Source organism: Oncorhynchus gorbuscha, linkage group LG23 (genome assembly GCF_021184085.1).
Source record: "Oncorhynchus gorbuscha isolate QuinsamMale2020 ecotype Even-year linkage group LG23, OgorEven_v1.0, whole genome shotgun sequence".
NCBI classification, from domain to species: domain Eukaryota; kingdom Metazoa; phylum Chordata; class Actinopteri; order Salmoniformes; family Salmonidae; genus Oncorhynchus; species Oncorhynchus gorbuscha.
This window is the reverse complement of record NC_060195.1, coordinates 65,470,138-65,486,220: the sequence shown is the minus strand read 5'-3', so window position 1 is coordinate 65,486,220 and position 16,083 is coordinate 65,470,138. Positions and strand designations below refer to the sequence as shown.

The window sequence follows — 16,083 nt, the reverse complement described above, 5'->3', positions numbered from 1 at the left end:
TGGATTTGCATAGAGACAGATCTCAGCCAATGGAATCGAGCAACTACGGAGAGTCCGGGAGGGTTTAACCAATCAGAGCTGCGTCCGTCCAGGGATGGAGAACTGTGGGTTCTTCGGAAGGCTCGGGCCAGTCAATGGAATTCCACTTTGGGGCTGCGGTGCACGATGCCCGACGAGAGACGGACACAGCGGTCGCGCTCGAGTATTGTGGTTTTAACCTAAAAGTCAACAGCGTGCAATTGGATGTTGGATACCAATACAAAAACAAAAAAGTATATTGAAAGGTGGATTAAAATGATTGTTCACAAAAAACTGCCCAAATCACAATTAGGCCTATGCGTTTGGACACCAAACACACATATTTAGTTGGAAATACACTTTAGCCTACCTAATGCCTGATATTCCCGGATGATTTCTCGTGACGGTGTCAAAACATAGTCTGTATACACCATAACAAAATAAGATGAGTAAATATCCATGCAATACGCCAGCCAATAAGACATAGCCTATGTGCCTATATAGACGTTCAATAACAGGAAAAGTAAAGAGAGAAGCTCAAATGACTCATCTGTCGATGAGGGGGACATTTATACAAAGACAGCCATTCTGCTGAATTCCATGCTGAATTCCAGGGCGCGTGTACTGTTCCAGTGGACGTATTGGTCATGCGCTGATTTATTCGGGGAATATGATATCAGCAATAGCCACCACGTCATCGCTCTCACCATATAACCCAGGCAGCATCACATCTGCGAATAGATTATATGGAGGCCACAGTGACGCATTTTGGGGACGATATCCCATTTCTTATAGGCCTATTCCCCCTCTATAGCACGATGGCTAGTGTCCAACGTGATGGGGGTGCAGAGGTTGACGTTATAGTAGGTTCCACAATCCATGCACAACACAGACATACTGAATAAAGTAACCATTGCACATGGGATGTGTGGTCCTTCTGTAGCTCAGTTGGTAGAGCATGGCGCTTGCAACGCCAGGGTAGTGGGTTCGATCCCCGGGACCACCCATACGTAGAATGTATGCACACATGACTGTAAGTCGCTTTGGATAAAAGCGTCTGCTAAATGGCATATATTTCATGATAGTGTGACAGAGCGTAAATGCGCGTGCTTAGAATGTAGCTTTCACGGTGTCAGAATGTAGGCTCTCATCCTCAACAACAAGACTTCAAATAGACAGTTATCTACAAGTAAGCATGAAAGTTACCTTTTGTTTACCGCGACTGTGGAAAACAACGTCGCCACATAAAGATGGCGGCGTAAAGTAGCGTAGTTAAGTAAAAATACTTTGAAGTACTACTTATGTAGCCTAGTTTTTGGGGGTTATGTTTACTTTACTGTTTATATTTTTGACAACTTTTACGTTTACTCCACTACATTCCTAAAGAAAATATGTACCTTTTTACTCCCATATGTATTCCCTGACCCCCAAAAGTACAGCATTGGTCAAATCCACGCACCTATCAATATAACTCATTGTCATCCCTACTGCCTATCTTGCTGACTCACTAAACACATACTGCGTGTGTACCCCTGTTTGTCCGTAAATATAAAAACAAGAACGCTGTGCCTTCTGATTAGCTTATTATAAGGAATTTGACGTATAGCTTTTACTTTTACTCAAATAGGCCTATGACAATTGAGTACTTAAATACATTTAAAACCAAATACTTTTAGACTTTTACTGGGTGACGTTCACTTTTACTTGAGTCATTTTCTTTATGGTATCTTGACTTTTACTGAAGTATGACATTGAACACTTTTTCCACGACAGCTTAAAGCACCTCCCAGGCCTTGTGGTGTCAGTGCGCAGTGTGGGCGTCGTGGCTGCACCAAATATCAACAATAGGTGGCGGCATACGATCTAAATCACCTCCTGACAAATGGAAAGCTGTAACATACTCGCAGGCCTCACTGGAGAGAATTATTTTATATTGCGTGACGATGTAAATAAAAACAGACGATCTTATGTGTATAGGTGAATATGTTTGCATGGTGTAAATATGTTCCATTATGGAAATGATTTAACCCCACATTGTAGGCTACTTTCAAATTCAGATCAAAGCAGAAAGAAAATGATTCTGAAATACAAAATTATGATTTTGTTCTCTCATTATCTCCTATGTTTAGCTCATTTCGATTGACCAGTTCAATATTCATCGCCACAGGCTATGTGTCTTTGCCATGTTGACTATGAAGAGTCTAGTCCACCTGTACATGCAGAGCTCAGCAGAAAGTATTCGTCTGATGAGTTTTTCAGTTTGATTTGACAAAGAGAGGTCAGTCTGACAGCCTTGTCGGGGAGTTTTAGAGAACTGTCAGTTTCTCTCCTCTCTCCCCGTGTTTTAAGAACGTATAGACACAGGGGTGATGATAAAAAATGTAACGGCTTAAGCATCCGCCTGGCCGGTCCGACTACAGTGTCCGTGATAGAAAGTGACTGGCCTTTTTGCTCTATATACAGGAAACACGGTGCAAAGAATCGGAACTTGATTGTTCCTGTCCTAACATCTTCTTGATGTTGGATTGATTCATTTAGGCCGTAACGAAATAATGGATAATGGTGCGTATTTTTTGCAATAGATACATTCTCAAGGCAAAAAAAAAAACGTTTTTTTTATTAGATAAACTGATACAAAAAATATTTATGTGGATTCCCTCTGATTAATCAATGTTCCATTATTTAGGAAGTGCTGACATAGGCCTACAGAAGAACATTAATTCAGTTAGGCCTATTTACCATGGCTTGTGCGCATGGGGCTGCGAGCAGAATGTTGAGTGATTATTCATGTTTAAAAGTATCATTGGTCATCAACTTCACTAAAACTCCCAAACAGCTTACTGGAAATGTGATTCAATGGTGCCGGATAAAAGAAGCAGAAGCTAAATCGCCTACAAAAAAGGCCAGCCACTTGTGCCATGGCTGAATAATAATAATAATAATAATAATATATATATATATATATATATATATATATATATATTACAATACAACCACAAAAGTCAATCATGCCCCCTTGAATAAAGCATTATAATTCAGTCAATCAAATAAGTCCGTTATAACCACATCCAATGACTCACGTTAGAAAGTATAGTTATATCTCTGTGCAGGTGCGTGTCGTGACGGCAAGGCCCGGGCCAGCCGCCGTTTGAGCATTTGACTGGAAACGCATTTTGTCGCAATTGTTTGTGTTGAAATATATCCGTGCTGTGAGACGGACACAACTCATCTTTACATTTTTAACATTTAATTAGGCAAGTCAGTAAAGAACAAAATCTTATTTACAATGACGGACTACTGGGGAACAGTGGGTTAACTGCCTTGTTCAGAGGCAGAACGACAGATTATTACTTTGCCAGGTCGGGGATTCAATCCGGCACCTTTCGGTTACTGACCTAACGCTCTAACCACTAGGCTACCTGCCGCCACCGATAATGTTATCTTTTACAATGCAGCACAACACAGCACTTCACGCAGAACCGACCAGCACATGCCAGATGGTCCCTTAACTTTAAACAACAACCAAACAATAGGCCACAAATTAGGACTACATTTATGTTTGAAATTTAGGACACAAAATATTTCAAACTGATGAAGCGGTTCTCAACACATCAGTTTAACAGTGTATAAGAGATACATTTGATTGCAAACGGATCCTACTAAATCTATAATTTGAGATTTCATTTATTATAGCCTATTCTAATATCGTCGTATATACGTTTAGGATTTCATAAATAAAACACAAAGCTCAGTTAAAATGTGCCCTTGGAGATGTGCTAATTATTAGATCATTGTTAAAAACAACAAAACAAAGCATATAGCCTATTTGCTCCTAAATAACACATCAAATGAAATAGATTCGATTCTAATTAAAACAAATACAATTTAGTTTTTTTCACATGCTAATTACATGTGATGCAGTCTGATTTTTGAAAGCCGTGAAAATGTTGGTTGCCTATAATATTGAAATAAAAAAACCTATAGCCTACAATCACGGCCTAAAATATTCAATCATTTCAATATAATTTAAGGAAATATTTCCTCACAAATGAACCGACTTTACTGTTGCCTAAAGGAAGAACTGCTACTTTGACAGGACAGGCAGGGAGAGTTCAACAAGAGAGAGAGCGAGAGGCTTGGATTTCCTCTCGTCCCGTTCACCTCTGAGCAGCGGTAATCGGATAGGCGCAAACTGCTTGATCAATAATGTATGTAGTCGGCTATCAAATCTATCGATATGCGTCGCGAGGCTACACGCTGCAGCATGTTTGCGCGATTAACTGGAGGCCGCTTCCATTGTATTGGGAAATAATCAATTCTGGAGAGATGATTGGTTTAAATGACATGTCATCATCAGCATAAACCACGAATATAGCCCACCCATGAATTTATAGGCCTACATATTAATATAGCCTAAACATTTTTTCGATGTAAAATAAGAAATATCTTGAGCACATCATTCAGTCTTTTGTTTTTTGAGCATCAGTTAACATCAAGTAAGGTGAACCACCCAAACCAAAATACAGCTGCAGCACACAGAAATACAAACGGTTGTATGTTGTATCAATCAAATGTTTCCCTCTTGGTTTCTTAACCCCATTCAGGACAACATTAAAACAGACTGGAGAAAGAATGAGAGGTGAGAGAAAAGTAAACAAAATAAGATTTAAAAGGCTGAGAGGAAGCTGGTGATGATTATGATGGTGGTGGGGATGATGATGAAGACCATGAAGAAATTGCAGCAGGTAAAGATGAGTTATGAGAAAGATTCAGGGCAAATGTCTTTCAATCTGACAAACAAAGACAAAGACGACAGTGGTTGAGAGGCCGACAGTGATGATGTTGATGATAACGATGAAGAGGAAGGGGTAGACGAAGACGACAGTGGTTGAGAGGCCGACAGTGATGATGTTGATGATAACGATGAAGAGGAAGGGGTAGACGAAGACGACAGTGGTTGAGAGGCAGACAGTGATGATGTTGATGATAACGATGAAGAGGAAGGGGTAGACGAAGACGACAGTGGTTGAGAGGCAGACAGTGATGATGTTGATGATAACGATGAAGAGGAAGGGGTAGACGAAGACGACAGCGGTTGTGAGGCAGACAGTGATGATGTTGATGATAACGATGAAGAGGAAGGTGTAGACAAAGACGACAGTGGTTGAGAGGCAGACAGTGATGATAATGATGAAGAGGAAGGGGTAGACGAAGACGACAGTGGTTGAGAGGCAGACAGTGATGATAATGATGAAGAGGAAGGGGTAGACAAAGATGCAGGTGTAGTAATAAAAGCAGGATAGATTACCAAAGAGCCCATTGCCAGTTCGGCCTTTCCTCATCAGGTACATGGCCCAGGACAGGGGACCGGAGTTGGAGAAGGGCCCAGGATTCATGCTTCGTCTCTGGGTACTTGCGGAGCGAACGGTGGGGTGGGTTTTTAAGACCCAGCACAGGAATATGGAAAGCTAGATCCCCCTCACTCTCACCCTCATCCTTTTATACCCACCCACCCGCAACCCTACCCACCTCCCCCCTCGCCCAAGATATTAGTGAAAAACTGAAAACGAGAGAAAGAAGGAGAGAAAGGAGGGGAAAATGGATGGCATCCACTCATGCTTAATATATTCCCTCACTAAGCGTAGCCCCGGGGGACTCGGCATCACTCTGCCCTCAGGCAACTCAGACCTGCTAATTTCATTTAGTGACTCAAATGATTTTTCTCTCTCCTTTCCTCTCTCAATCGCTCCCCCCTCCATGTCTTTCCCTCACCTCTCTCCCCCTCGCTTCTTTTTCTAAAGTTATGACAAATGGTGAAAATAAAGGCAAAGAGCAGGGGATTGAGTTTTGTCTTAGCCATAAAGACTGGTTTGTGTTTTAAGTAATTGTCATTGAGTTTGTGTATCACATGAAGAAGGACCATTTTCTCAGTGGTTCACGCCTGAGTTTGGGAACCACACGGTCCTTACACTGGAAGATCTGTAAACCAGATTCGAACGACGGAGACAGTTTGATTTGCCTGTGACAGCTCCTGAGGTGACATGACCACTATGGCTGGTCTCTGGCTTCCTGGAAACCGCCTAGCGTGACACGGATCTGTCCTCCTGGTCTGGCTGAGGTTGGTGCATGGCCACTGAGGTTTCTGGGTCGTCCTCCACACACACCCCGAATCCACCACTCATAGTCACTATCCCACAGACCTGGGCCCAACGGAACTCCGGGTAGACCAGTGGCAGTACCACAGGACACCAAATGTGTGTGTGTTGCAGGGATCTGGTACCCCACAGCAGGTCATGATGGTCTAGTAAAGGCACTACTAGGGACAAGCTTGACAGGATGTGTCGCCTCTGTCCACACACTGTATTAGTTGGTTGGAACCTCCTCTTCCACTCTGCCAATCTCTGCAGGTCAGAGTTTCACTTTGGGGACGTGGATTGAACTGTCCCTCTAATCATCTTTTTCTTTATAGTTGTTGATTTGGATCTTTTCCCCTCTCTTAGGGGACTGCTCTCTGTGCCGGGGGCGGTCTTTCCCCTCTCTTAGGGGACTGCTCTCTGTGCCGGGGGCGGTCTTTCCCCTCTCTTAGGGGACTGCTCTCTGTGCCAGGGGGCGGTCTTTCCCCTCTCTTAGGGGACTGCTCTCTGTGCCAGGGGCGGTCTTTCCCCTCTCTTAGGGGACTGCTCTCTGTGCCAGGGGCGGTCTTTCCCCTCTCTTAGGGGACTGCTCTCTGTGCCAGGGGCGGTCTTTCCCCTCTCTTAGGGGACTGCTCTCTGTGCCAGGGGCGGTCTTTCCCCTCTCTTAGGGGACTGCTCTCTGTGCCAGGGGCGGTCTTTCCCCTCTCTTAGGGGACTGCTCTCTGTGCCAGGGGCGGTCTTTCCCCTCTCTTAGGGGACTGCTCTCTGTGCCAGGGGCGGTCTTTCCCCTCTCTTAGGGGACTGCTCTCTGCGCCAGGGGCGGTCTTTCCCCTCTCTTAGGGGACTGCTCTCTGTGCCAGGGGCGGTCTTTCCCCTCTCTTAGGGGACTGCTCTCTGTGCCAGGGGCGGTCTTTCCCCTCTCTTAGGGGACTGCTCTCTGTGCCAGGGGCGGTCTTTCCCCTCTCTTAGGGGACTGCTCTCTGTGCCAGGGGCGGTCTTTCCCCTCTCTTAGGGGACTGCTCTCTGTGCCAGGGGCGGTCTTTCCCCTCTCTTAGGGGACTGCTCTCTGCGCCAGGGGCGGTCTTTCCCCTCTCTTAGGGGACCGCTCTCTGCGCCAGGGGCAGTCTTTCCCCTCTCTTAGGGGACCGCTCTCTGCGCCAGGGGCAGTCTTTCCCCTCTCTTAGGGGACCGCTCTCTGCGCCAGGGGCAGTCTTTCCCCTCTCTTAGGGGACCGCTCTCTGCGCCAGGGGCAGTCTTTCCCCTCTCTTAGGGGACTGCTCTCTGCGCCAGGGGCAGTCTTTCCCCTGCTGTCTCTAGAGTTGGGGCCACCCTGAGGCCAGCACCAGAGCCACACTGAGGATCAATACCCACACACTCGCCCCTCCTCACCCCCTCCACCACCTCCCTGAACATGGGATCGATGGAGAGATACAGCCTGGGGAGGAGTCTCATAGAGCTTCAAAGAGCTTCTCATCAGTCACTTATCACTCAGTCACTCAGTCCCTCATCACTCAGTCACTCATCACTCACCTGCTGAATGTGTTAGCAGATTGTTGTAAGTTTATTGTAGAAAATTTACAGAAGTTGGAATTGAATGTTTCTGTAATCAAACATTGTGAACGCAGTGATAGTGACTCTCAAGTTAAAATAGAGGGGAAAAAAATTGAGGCTTGCACGTACGCACGTACGCACTCTCACACCTCCTCTATAATTCATGGGCGGTATTGTTTGAATGCAGTTAACTGCTACTTAAAAGTAATTAATTGATTTTCTGACATATCAGTTAGCAGCACTGCCAAGTGACAGAACAGAGTGGTCCAGCACCTGGTTAACAGACACACACCTTCACATAGCCGCACACACACACGCACGCACGCGCGCACGCACACGCACACGCACACGCACACGCACACGCACACACACTCCAGGAATGGGACAAACAGCCCACACACACTCAGTCCAGCTGTATTTACATTGCAACTAAGGAGAAACTCTTAACCAGTGACACACACACATGCAACACAAACACACAGCATTTCAAAGGAGCAGTTTTTCCCATTGTCCCTTTCCTGTACTCCCCTGCCCCATCTCTGAATCCCCCAGGGCCCTTTCCTGTACTCCCCTGCCCCATCTCTGAATCCCCCAGGGCCCTTTCCTGTACTCCCCTGCCCCATCTCTGAATCCCCCAGGGCCCTTTCCTGTACTACCCTGCCCCATCTCTGAATCCCCCAGGGCCCTTTCCTGTACTCCCCTGCCCCATCTCTGAATCCCCCAGGGCCATTTCCTGTACTCCCCTGCCCCATCTCTGAATCCCTCAGGGCCCTTTCCTGTACTCCCCTGCCCCATCTCTGAATCCCCCAGGGCCCTTTCCTGTACTCCCCTGCCCCATCTCTGAATCCCCCAGGGCCCTTTCCTGTACTCCCCTGCCCATCTCTGATCCCCCAGGGCCCTTTCCTGTACTCCCCTGCCGCATCTTTGAATCCCCCAGGGCCCTTTCCTGTACTCCCCTGCCCCATCTCTGAATCCCCCAGGGTCCTTTCCTGTACTCCCCTGCCCCATCTCTGAATCCCCCAGGGCCATTTCCTGTACTCCCCTGCCCCATCTCTGAATCCCCCAGGGCCCTTTCCTGTACTCCCCTGCCCCATCTCTGAATCCCCCAGGGCCCTTTCCTGTACTCCCCTGCCCCATCTCTGAATCCCCCAGGGCCCTTTCCTGTACTCCCCTGCCCATCTCTGATCCCCCAGGGCCCTTTCCTGTACTCCCCTGCCCCATCTTTGAATCCCCCAGGGCCCTTTCCTGTACTCCCCTGCCCCATCTCTGAATCCCCCAGGGTCCTTTCCTGTACTCCCCTGCCCCATCTCTGAATCCCCCAGGGCCATTTCCTGTACTCCCCTGCCCCATCTCTGAATCCCCCGGTCCCTTTCCTGTACTCCCCTGCCCCATCTCTGAATCCCCCAGGGCCCTTTCCTGTACTCCCCTGCCCCATCTCTGAATCCCCCAGGGCCCAATAGACCCAGTAATGCTAACATGGCTAACATCAGAACTAGTTTCATGACAAGATAATCAGGCTAATCTGTCAATCACAACTAAATCAGAATACTACAATGAATTCATCCCTCAATCCAAGTGCTGTTTGATTTGGTCATTTCTGACTGAAGATATGACTCAGTGCATTGAGTTTGTCTGTGTCTGAAACCTGCCAGTCTTCAGAAGGGAAAGCTTGTGTGTGTGTGTGTGTTGAATAATTCAGCGTGCTCTCAGATGAGAGAAAACTAGCAGCTCTATGAGGCACTCCTCCTGTGGAACTACTGATTGATTTTCTGACACAAGCTATGAGGAGAGAATATGAGAGATAGAGAGGGAGCGAGAGGGAGAGAGAGAGGAGAGGAGAGGAGAGAGGGTCACATAGCGCTTAACGGTTTGAAGTGATGTATCTGTCTAAACGTTACTGTGACACCCGTTTGTAACCTTGTAGTGTTGACACCTATTCCAGTCATAGTATACATCCTATGCACAGTTCAGCTGTCCACACTTCACTTTTCACCTACAGCTTATATCTCAGCACCTCTGTCCTTGCTATATAGAGCACTGAGCAGGGAGAGAGGGATGGAAGGAGGGAAGGATGGAAGGAGGGAGGGAGACGGGAGAGGGGAGAGAGAGAGAGCTACGGGGATCTGCCTCAGGCAGCGTTTAGTGCAGTTTGAATGGATGAGCAGGTGCAGTGATGCAGGAAAACACACACACACACACACACACACACACACACACACACACACACACACACACACACACACACACACACACACACACACACACACACACACACACACACACACACACACACACACACACACACACACACACACACACACACACACACACACACACACACACTGACTTGTTTAATCACCTGTGAAAAAGGACACTATTCCATGTGATCAACAGAAGAGACTGGGACTATGTGTGGTGTGTTTATTTTCATGTCATTATTTCAGCACATTTTGAACAAGTCTGCTTCTTCTTTTGTGATTTCGGCCCGGGTTACTTATTTTTTTAAAGTGCTTCCTGAATAAAATGTGATATATTGATCTGTAAACTATGGAAGGTTTTCATTTACCATCCAATGGTATGGACGCATAGAAGGATCAATAGAAAGAGGAGAGGATGGATGGATAAAAGGATGGATGGATGGGCAGTAAAGGTGCATGGTGTCCTGATGGAGGGATGAGCCTTGGCCTCGGGGCAGGAAGAGGGGGATGAGAGAGGGATTGGAGGAGGAGATCCCAGAGGAAACGAGAACCAGGAGCACGAGTCCAGAAGTGAGGAGAAGCAGCCACTGTACAGTCCTGGAAGTGGTTTACATTAGGTTGCCCCTCTGACTCAACAAAAAAACTCAAACTGACTCAAACAACATGTCTATCATTAGCCAACTGACAGTTGGTCAGTGATCATTGTGAGTGTCTGAGGTAAGCCTGCAGCCTAATCTGGGTCCTGGTGGTTGGGACTGGGACTGCTGTGGTTGGGACTGGGTCCTGGTGGTTGGGACTGGGTCCTGGTGGTTGGGACTGGGTCCTGGTGGTTGGGACTGGGTCCTGGTGGTTGGGACTGGGTCCTGGTGGTTGGGACTGGGACTGCTGTGGTTGGGACTGGGTCCTGGTGGTTGGGACTGGATCCTGGTGGTTGGGACTGGGTCCTGGTGGTTGGGACTGGATCTGCTGTGGTTGGGACTGGATCTGCTGTGGTTGGGACTGGGTCCTGGTGGTTGGGACTGGGTCCTGGTGGTTGGGACTGGGTCCTGGTGGTTGGGACTGGATCCTGGTGGTTGGGACTGGATCTGCTGTGGTTGGGACTGGGTCCTGGTGGTTGGGACTGGATCCTGGTGGTTGGGACTGGGTCCTGGTGGTTGGGACTGGATCCTGGTGGTTGGGACTGGGTCCTGGTGGTTGGGACTGGGTCTGCTGTGGTTGGGACTGGGTCCTGGTGGTTGGGACTGGATCCTGGTGGTTGGGACTGGGTCCTGGTGGTTGGGACTGTGTCCTGGTGGTTGGGACTGGGTCCTGGTGGTTGGGACTGGGTCCTGGTGGTTGGGACTGGGTCCTGGTGGTTGGGACTGGGACTGCTGTGGTTGGGACTGGGTCCTGGTGGTTGGGACTGTGTCCTGGTGGTTGGGACTGGGTCCTGGTGGTTGGGACTGGGTCCTGGTGGTTGGGACTGGGTCCTGGTGGTTGGGACTGGGACTGCTGTGGTTGGGACTGGGTCCTGGTGGTTGGGACTGGGTCCTGGTGGTTGGGACTGGGACTGCTGTGGTTGGGACTGGGTCCTGGTGGTTGGGACTGGGTCCTGGTGGTTGGGACTGGGTCCTGGTGGTTGGGACTGGGACTGCTGTGGTTGGGACTGGGTCCTGGTGGTTGGGACTGGATCTGCTGTGGTTGGGACTGGGTCCTGGTGGTTGGGACTGGGTCCTGGTGGTTGGGACTGGGTCCTGGTGGTTGGGACTGGATCTGCTGTGGTTGGGACTGGATCCTGGTGGTTGGGACTGGGTCCTGGTGGTTGGGACTGGATCCTGGTGGTTGGGACTGGATCCTGGTGGTTGGGACTGGGTCCTGGTGGTTGGGACTGGATCTGCTGTGGTTGGGACTGGGTCCTGGTGGTTGGGACTGGGTCCTGGTGGTTGGGACTGGGTCCTGGTGGTTGGGACTAACAGATGGTCTCTTTAGAAATGAGTCACAGGCTTGTCAACAGACAGAGACAGAGAGATGGGGACGGATGGCTGTACCTTGATAGTCCAAAATGGACTCTCATCCTTAACCTGCACTAATCTGAAAACATTGGCAATGTGAAAGCAACACGTTAACCCTTGTACAGGTATTTAAGGTCGGAGCAGACAAAGGGAAAGGAGACAAAGAGAAGAAGACACTTTAAACTATTGAGATGGATGCAGAGTCAGAGGGACTCATATCTATACTATTGAGATGGATGCAGAGTCAGAGGGACTCATATCTATACTATTGAGACTCATATCTATACTATTGAGATGGATGCAGAGTCAGAGGGACTCATATCTATACTATTGAGACTCATATCTATACTATTGAGATGGATGCAGAGTCAGAGGGACTCATATCTATACTATTGAGATGGATGCAGAGTCAGAGGGACTCATGTCTATACTATTGAGATGGATGCAGAGTCAGAGGGACTCATATCTATACTATTGAGACTCATATCTATACTATTGAGACTCATATCTATACTATTGAGACTCATATCTATACTATTGAGATGGATGCAGAGTCAGAGGGACTCATATCTATACTATTGAGATGGATGCAGAGTCAGAGGGACTCATGTCTATACTATTGAGACTCATATCTATACTATTGAGACTTATATCTATACTATTGAGATGGATGCAGAGTCAGAGGGACTCATGTCTATACTATTGAGATGGATGCAGAGTCAGAGGGACTCATATCTATACTATTGAGATGGATGCAGAGTCAGAGGGACTCATATCTATACTATTGAGACTCATGTCTATACTATTGAGATGGATCCAGAGTCAGAGGGACTCATATCTATACTATTGAGATGGATGCAGAGTCAGAGGGACTCATATCTATACTATTGAGATGGATCCAGAGTCAGAGGGACTCATATCTATACTATTGAGATGGATCCAGAGTCAGAGGGACTCATATCTATACTATTGAGACTCATGTCTATACTATTGAGATGGATGCAGAGTCAGAGGGACTCATATCTATACTATTGAGATGGATGCAGAGTCAGAGGGACTCATATCTATACTATTGAGACTCATATCTATACTATTGAGACTCATATCTATACTATTGAGACTCAAATCTATACTATTGAGACTCATGTCTATACTATTGAGATGGATGCAGAGTCAGAGGGACTCATATCTATACTATTGAGATGGATGCAGAGTCAGAGGGACTCATATCTATACTATTGAGACTCATATCTATACTATTGAGACTCATATCTATACTATTGAGACTCAAATCTATACTATTGAGATGGATGCAGAGACCGAGGGACTCATATCTATACTATTGAGATGGATGCAGAGTCAGAGGGACTCATATCTATACTATTGAGATGGATCCAGAGTCAGAGGGACTCATATCTATACTATTGAGATGGATGCAGAGTCAGAGGGACTCATATCTATACTATTGAGATGGATGCAGAGACCGAGGGACTCATATCTATACTATTGAGATGGATGCAGAGTCAGAGGGACTCCTATCTATACTATTGAGACTCATGTCTATACTATTGAGATGGATCCAGAGTCAGAGGGACTCATATCTATACTATTGAGACTCATATCTATACTATTGAGATGGATCCAGAGTCAGAGGGACTCATATCTATACTATTGAGATGGATGCAGAGTCAGAGGGACTCATGTCTATACTATTGAGATGGATGCAGAGTCAGAGGGACTCATATCTATACTATTGAGATGGATGCAGAGTCAGAGGGACTCATGTCTATACTATTGAGATGGATGCAGAGTCAGAGGGACTCATATCTATACTATTGAGATGGATGCAGAGTCAGAGGGACTCATATCTATACTATTGAGATGGATGCAGAGTCAGAGGGACTCATGTCTATACTATTGAGATGGATGCAGAGTCAGAGGGACTCATATCTATACTATTGAGATGGATGCAGAGTCAGAGGGACTCATATATATGGCAGCATGGCAGGCCCCTTCTCACAACCCTCACTGGTGCGGTTGCCAAGTGGTAGGGTTGCCCCTAATCTCTCGTGGACAGACCAATGTAAATAGAACTGGTACTGTAGAATCTGTCAGCAGTAGCTCCGGTGTTTGGGTTTTTTCGTCACTGTTTATTTGGACAAATCACGATTTCACAGGTGTTAGCATCTTTCAAATTTCGGAAGGGGAGGAGACATTCACCCCGTCGCAAATAGAGATAGCAAGTATGGACCTAGAACTTAATCGAGCAGCTGACCAATTACGCAATACTTTAGTTCTGGGTTAAACGTGATTAGGTTGCCCCACGTAGGCAGGTAGCCTAGTTGTTAGAGCGTTGGGTCAGTAACCGAAAGGTTGCTGGATCTAATCCCCGAGTTGACAAGGTAAAAATCTGTCATTCTGCCCCTGAACAAGGCAGTTAACCCACTGTTCCACGGTAGGCCATCATTGTAAATAAGAATTTGTTCTTAACAGACTTTCCTAGTTAAATAAAGGTAGCTGGACATTTTAATGGTGGTCAGGCTGGCCTTTTCCCCCCCAGCAAGAGACAGAGGAGAGAGAGGACACTGGTCAATACATCAGTCATCAGTCAGCCACAAAATCAAAATCAAGTAATGACTCACACGGCCAAAATCCCTTATGACAGAGACAGTGATGGAGGAAGGCAGATCAGCTGAAATATCCACCCTCACCTTCCACCCCTCCGGTCCTAACAGTACCCCAGGAGGATGAAGGCCCATTGCTAAATGAAGAAGAAGAGCTGGTTTAGTAAATGGAACCAAGGCCTCTCTTTCCCTCCACACCACGACACACTCGGAGCGAAGCGTCAACGAACTGTTAAATAAATGACCAGTCGAGTCACTGGATGGATAGAACAAATGGATGAGTGCAGTAGCGAAGGATGGGAGGGGTTCTTTCACACACACTTTGCATGGTTACTTCGTTAACCACACTGGGAAGGGGACTCGGTGGAGTGTGTGTGAGTGCGTGTATGTCCTTACTTTGTTAACCACAGTGTTTTGGGGACTGGGGTGGCAGGCACGGTGGACTGGTCCCATTGGGCCGTGGTGGTTCCCGGTCGGTCCATTACCGAGGAACATGGGAGGTACTCTGTGGGACTCTGTGGTCGGGCCAATGGACTGAACCCCACGGCACCCCGGAATTCTATCGACAGCTAAATGGGCATTTCCTGTAGCGGTTTCTCGCATGGAAGGTGGCGATGTCGCCCCAGAAGCAAAGCATCACGGGAAAGTCGTGGCGTTTTTTTCCGCATGCTAGGATGCACCAACACGTCCCCGACCATCACCATCAGAGAGGAGGTGTACCGAAACGAAGGGAGCGAGAAAGAGGAGGGGAATAAATGAATAGTTAAATAGATAGAAGGAATGGAGACACAATTAGAGATGATTCTCATCCCTTCTGGCTGTATTTCAGAGGCTAACTTTGGCATCGAGCGTTCAGGAAGGTGCATTCAGTCCCTAGTATCCTGTTGTAGCCACTAGCCCCAGTAAAAAGCTGTTTCTCATGGATGAAGCTCAGTATGATGGGAGGCAAGATCTCTTTACCCCTGCCTATATGTACATATCTACCTCAATTACATCGTACCCCTGCCTATATGTACATATCTACCTCAATTACATCGTACCCCTGCCTATATGTACATATCTACCTCAATTACATCGTACCCCTGCCTATATGTACATATCTACCTCAATTACATCGTACCCCTGTCTATATGTACATATCTACCTCAATTACATCGTACCCCTGTCTATATGTACATATCTACCTCAATTACATCGTACCCCTGCACTTCACCACGGCACTGATACCCTGTGTATATAGCCATGTTATTATCTTGCACCCCTGCACATCGAGTCGGTACTGGTACCCTGTGTATATATCCATGTTATTGTTACACATTGTATTCCTTGTGTTGCATTTAAAAACAATTGTATACTGCATTGTTGGTAAGTAAACATTGTACTGTTAGTCTACACCTGTTGTTTACGAAGCATGTGACAATTCAAATTTGATATGTTCTGCAGTACACACACTGGGCCTAGTATTGACTGCAGTGGTGGCCATACAGGGGCTGAGTGGGTTACCCCACCAGGGGGCTGAGGGACCGGGTGCTGTGGGGAGACATACAGGACCACTTCACCATGACAT

General features: G+C 47.1%; 1 protein-coding gene across 3 annotated transcripts in view; it reads right to left on the bottom strand.

Annotated features, from left to right (window-relative positions):
* The window catches only part of LOC124011043 (runt-related transcription factor 1-like), a 72,954-nt gene that overhangs the window by 28,819 nt on the left and 28,052 nt on the right, over window positions 1–16,083 (bottom strand). The gene's annotated exons all lie outside the window — the stretch shown is intronic.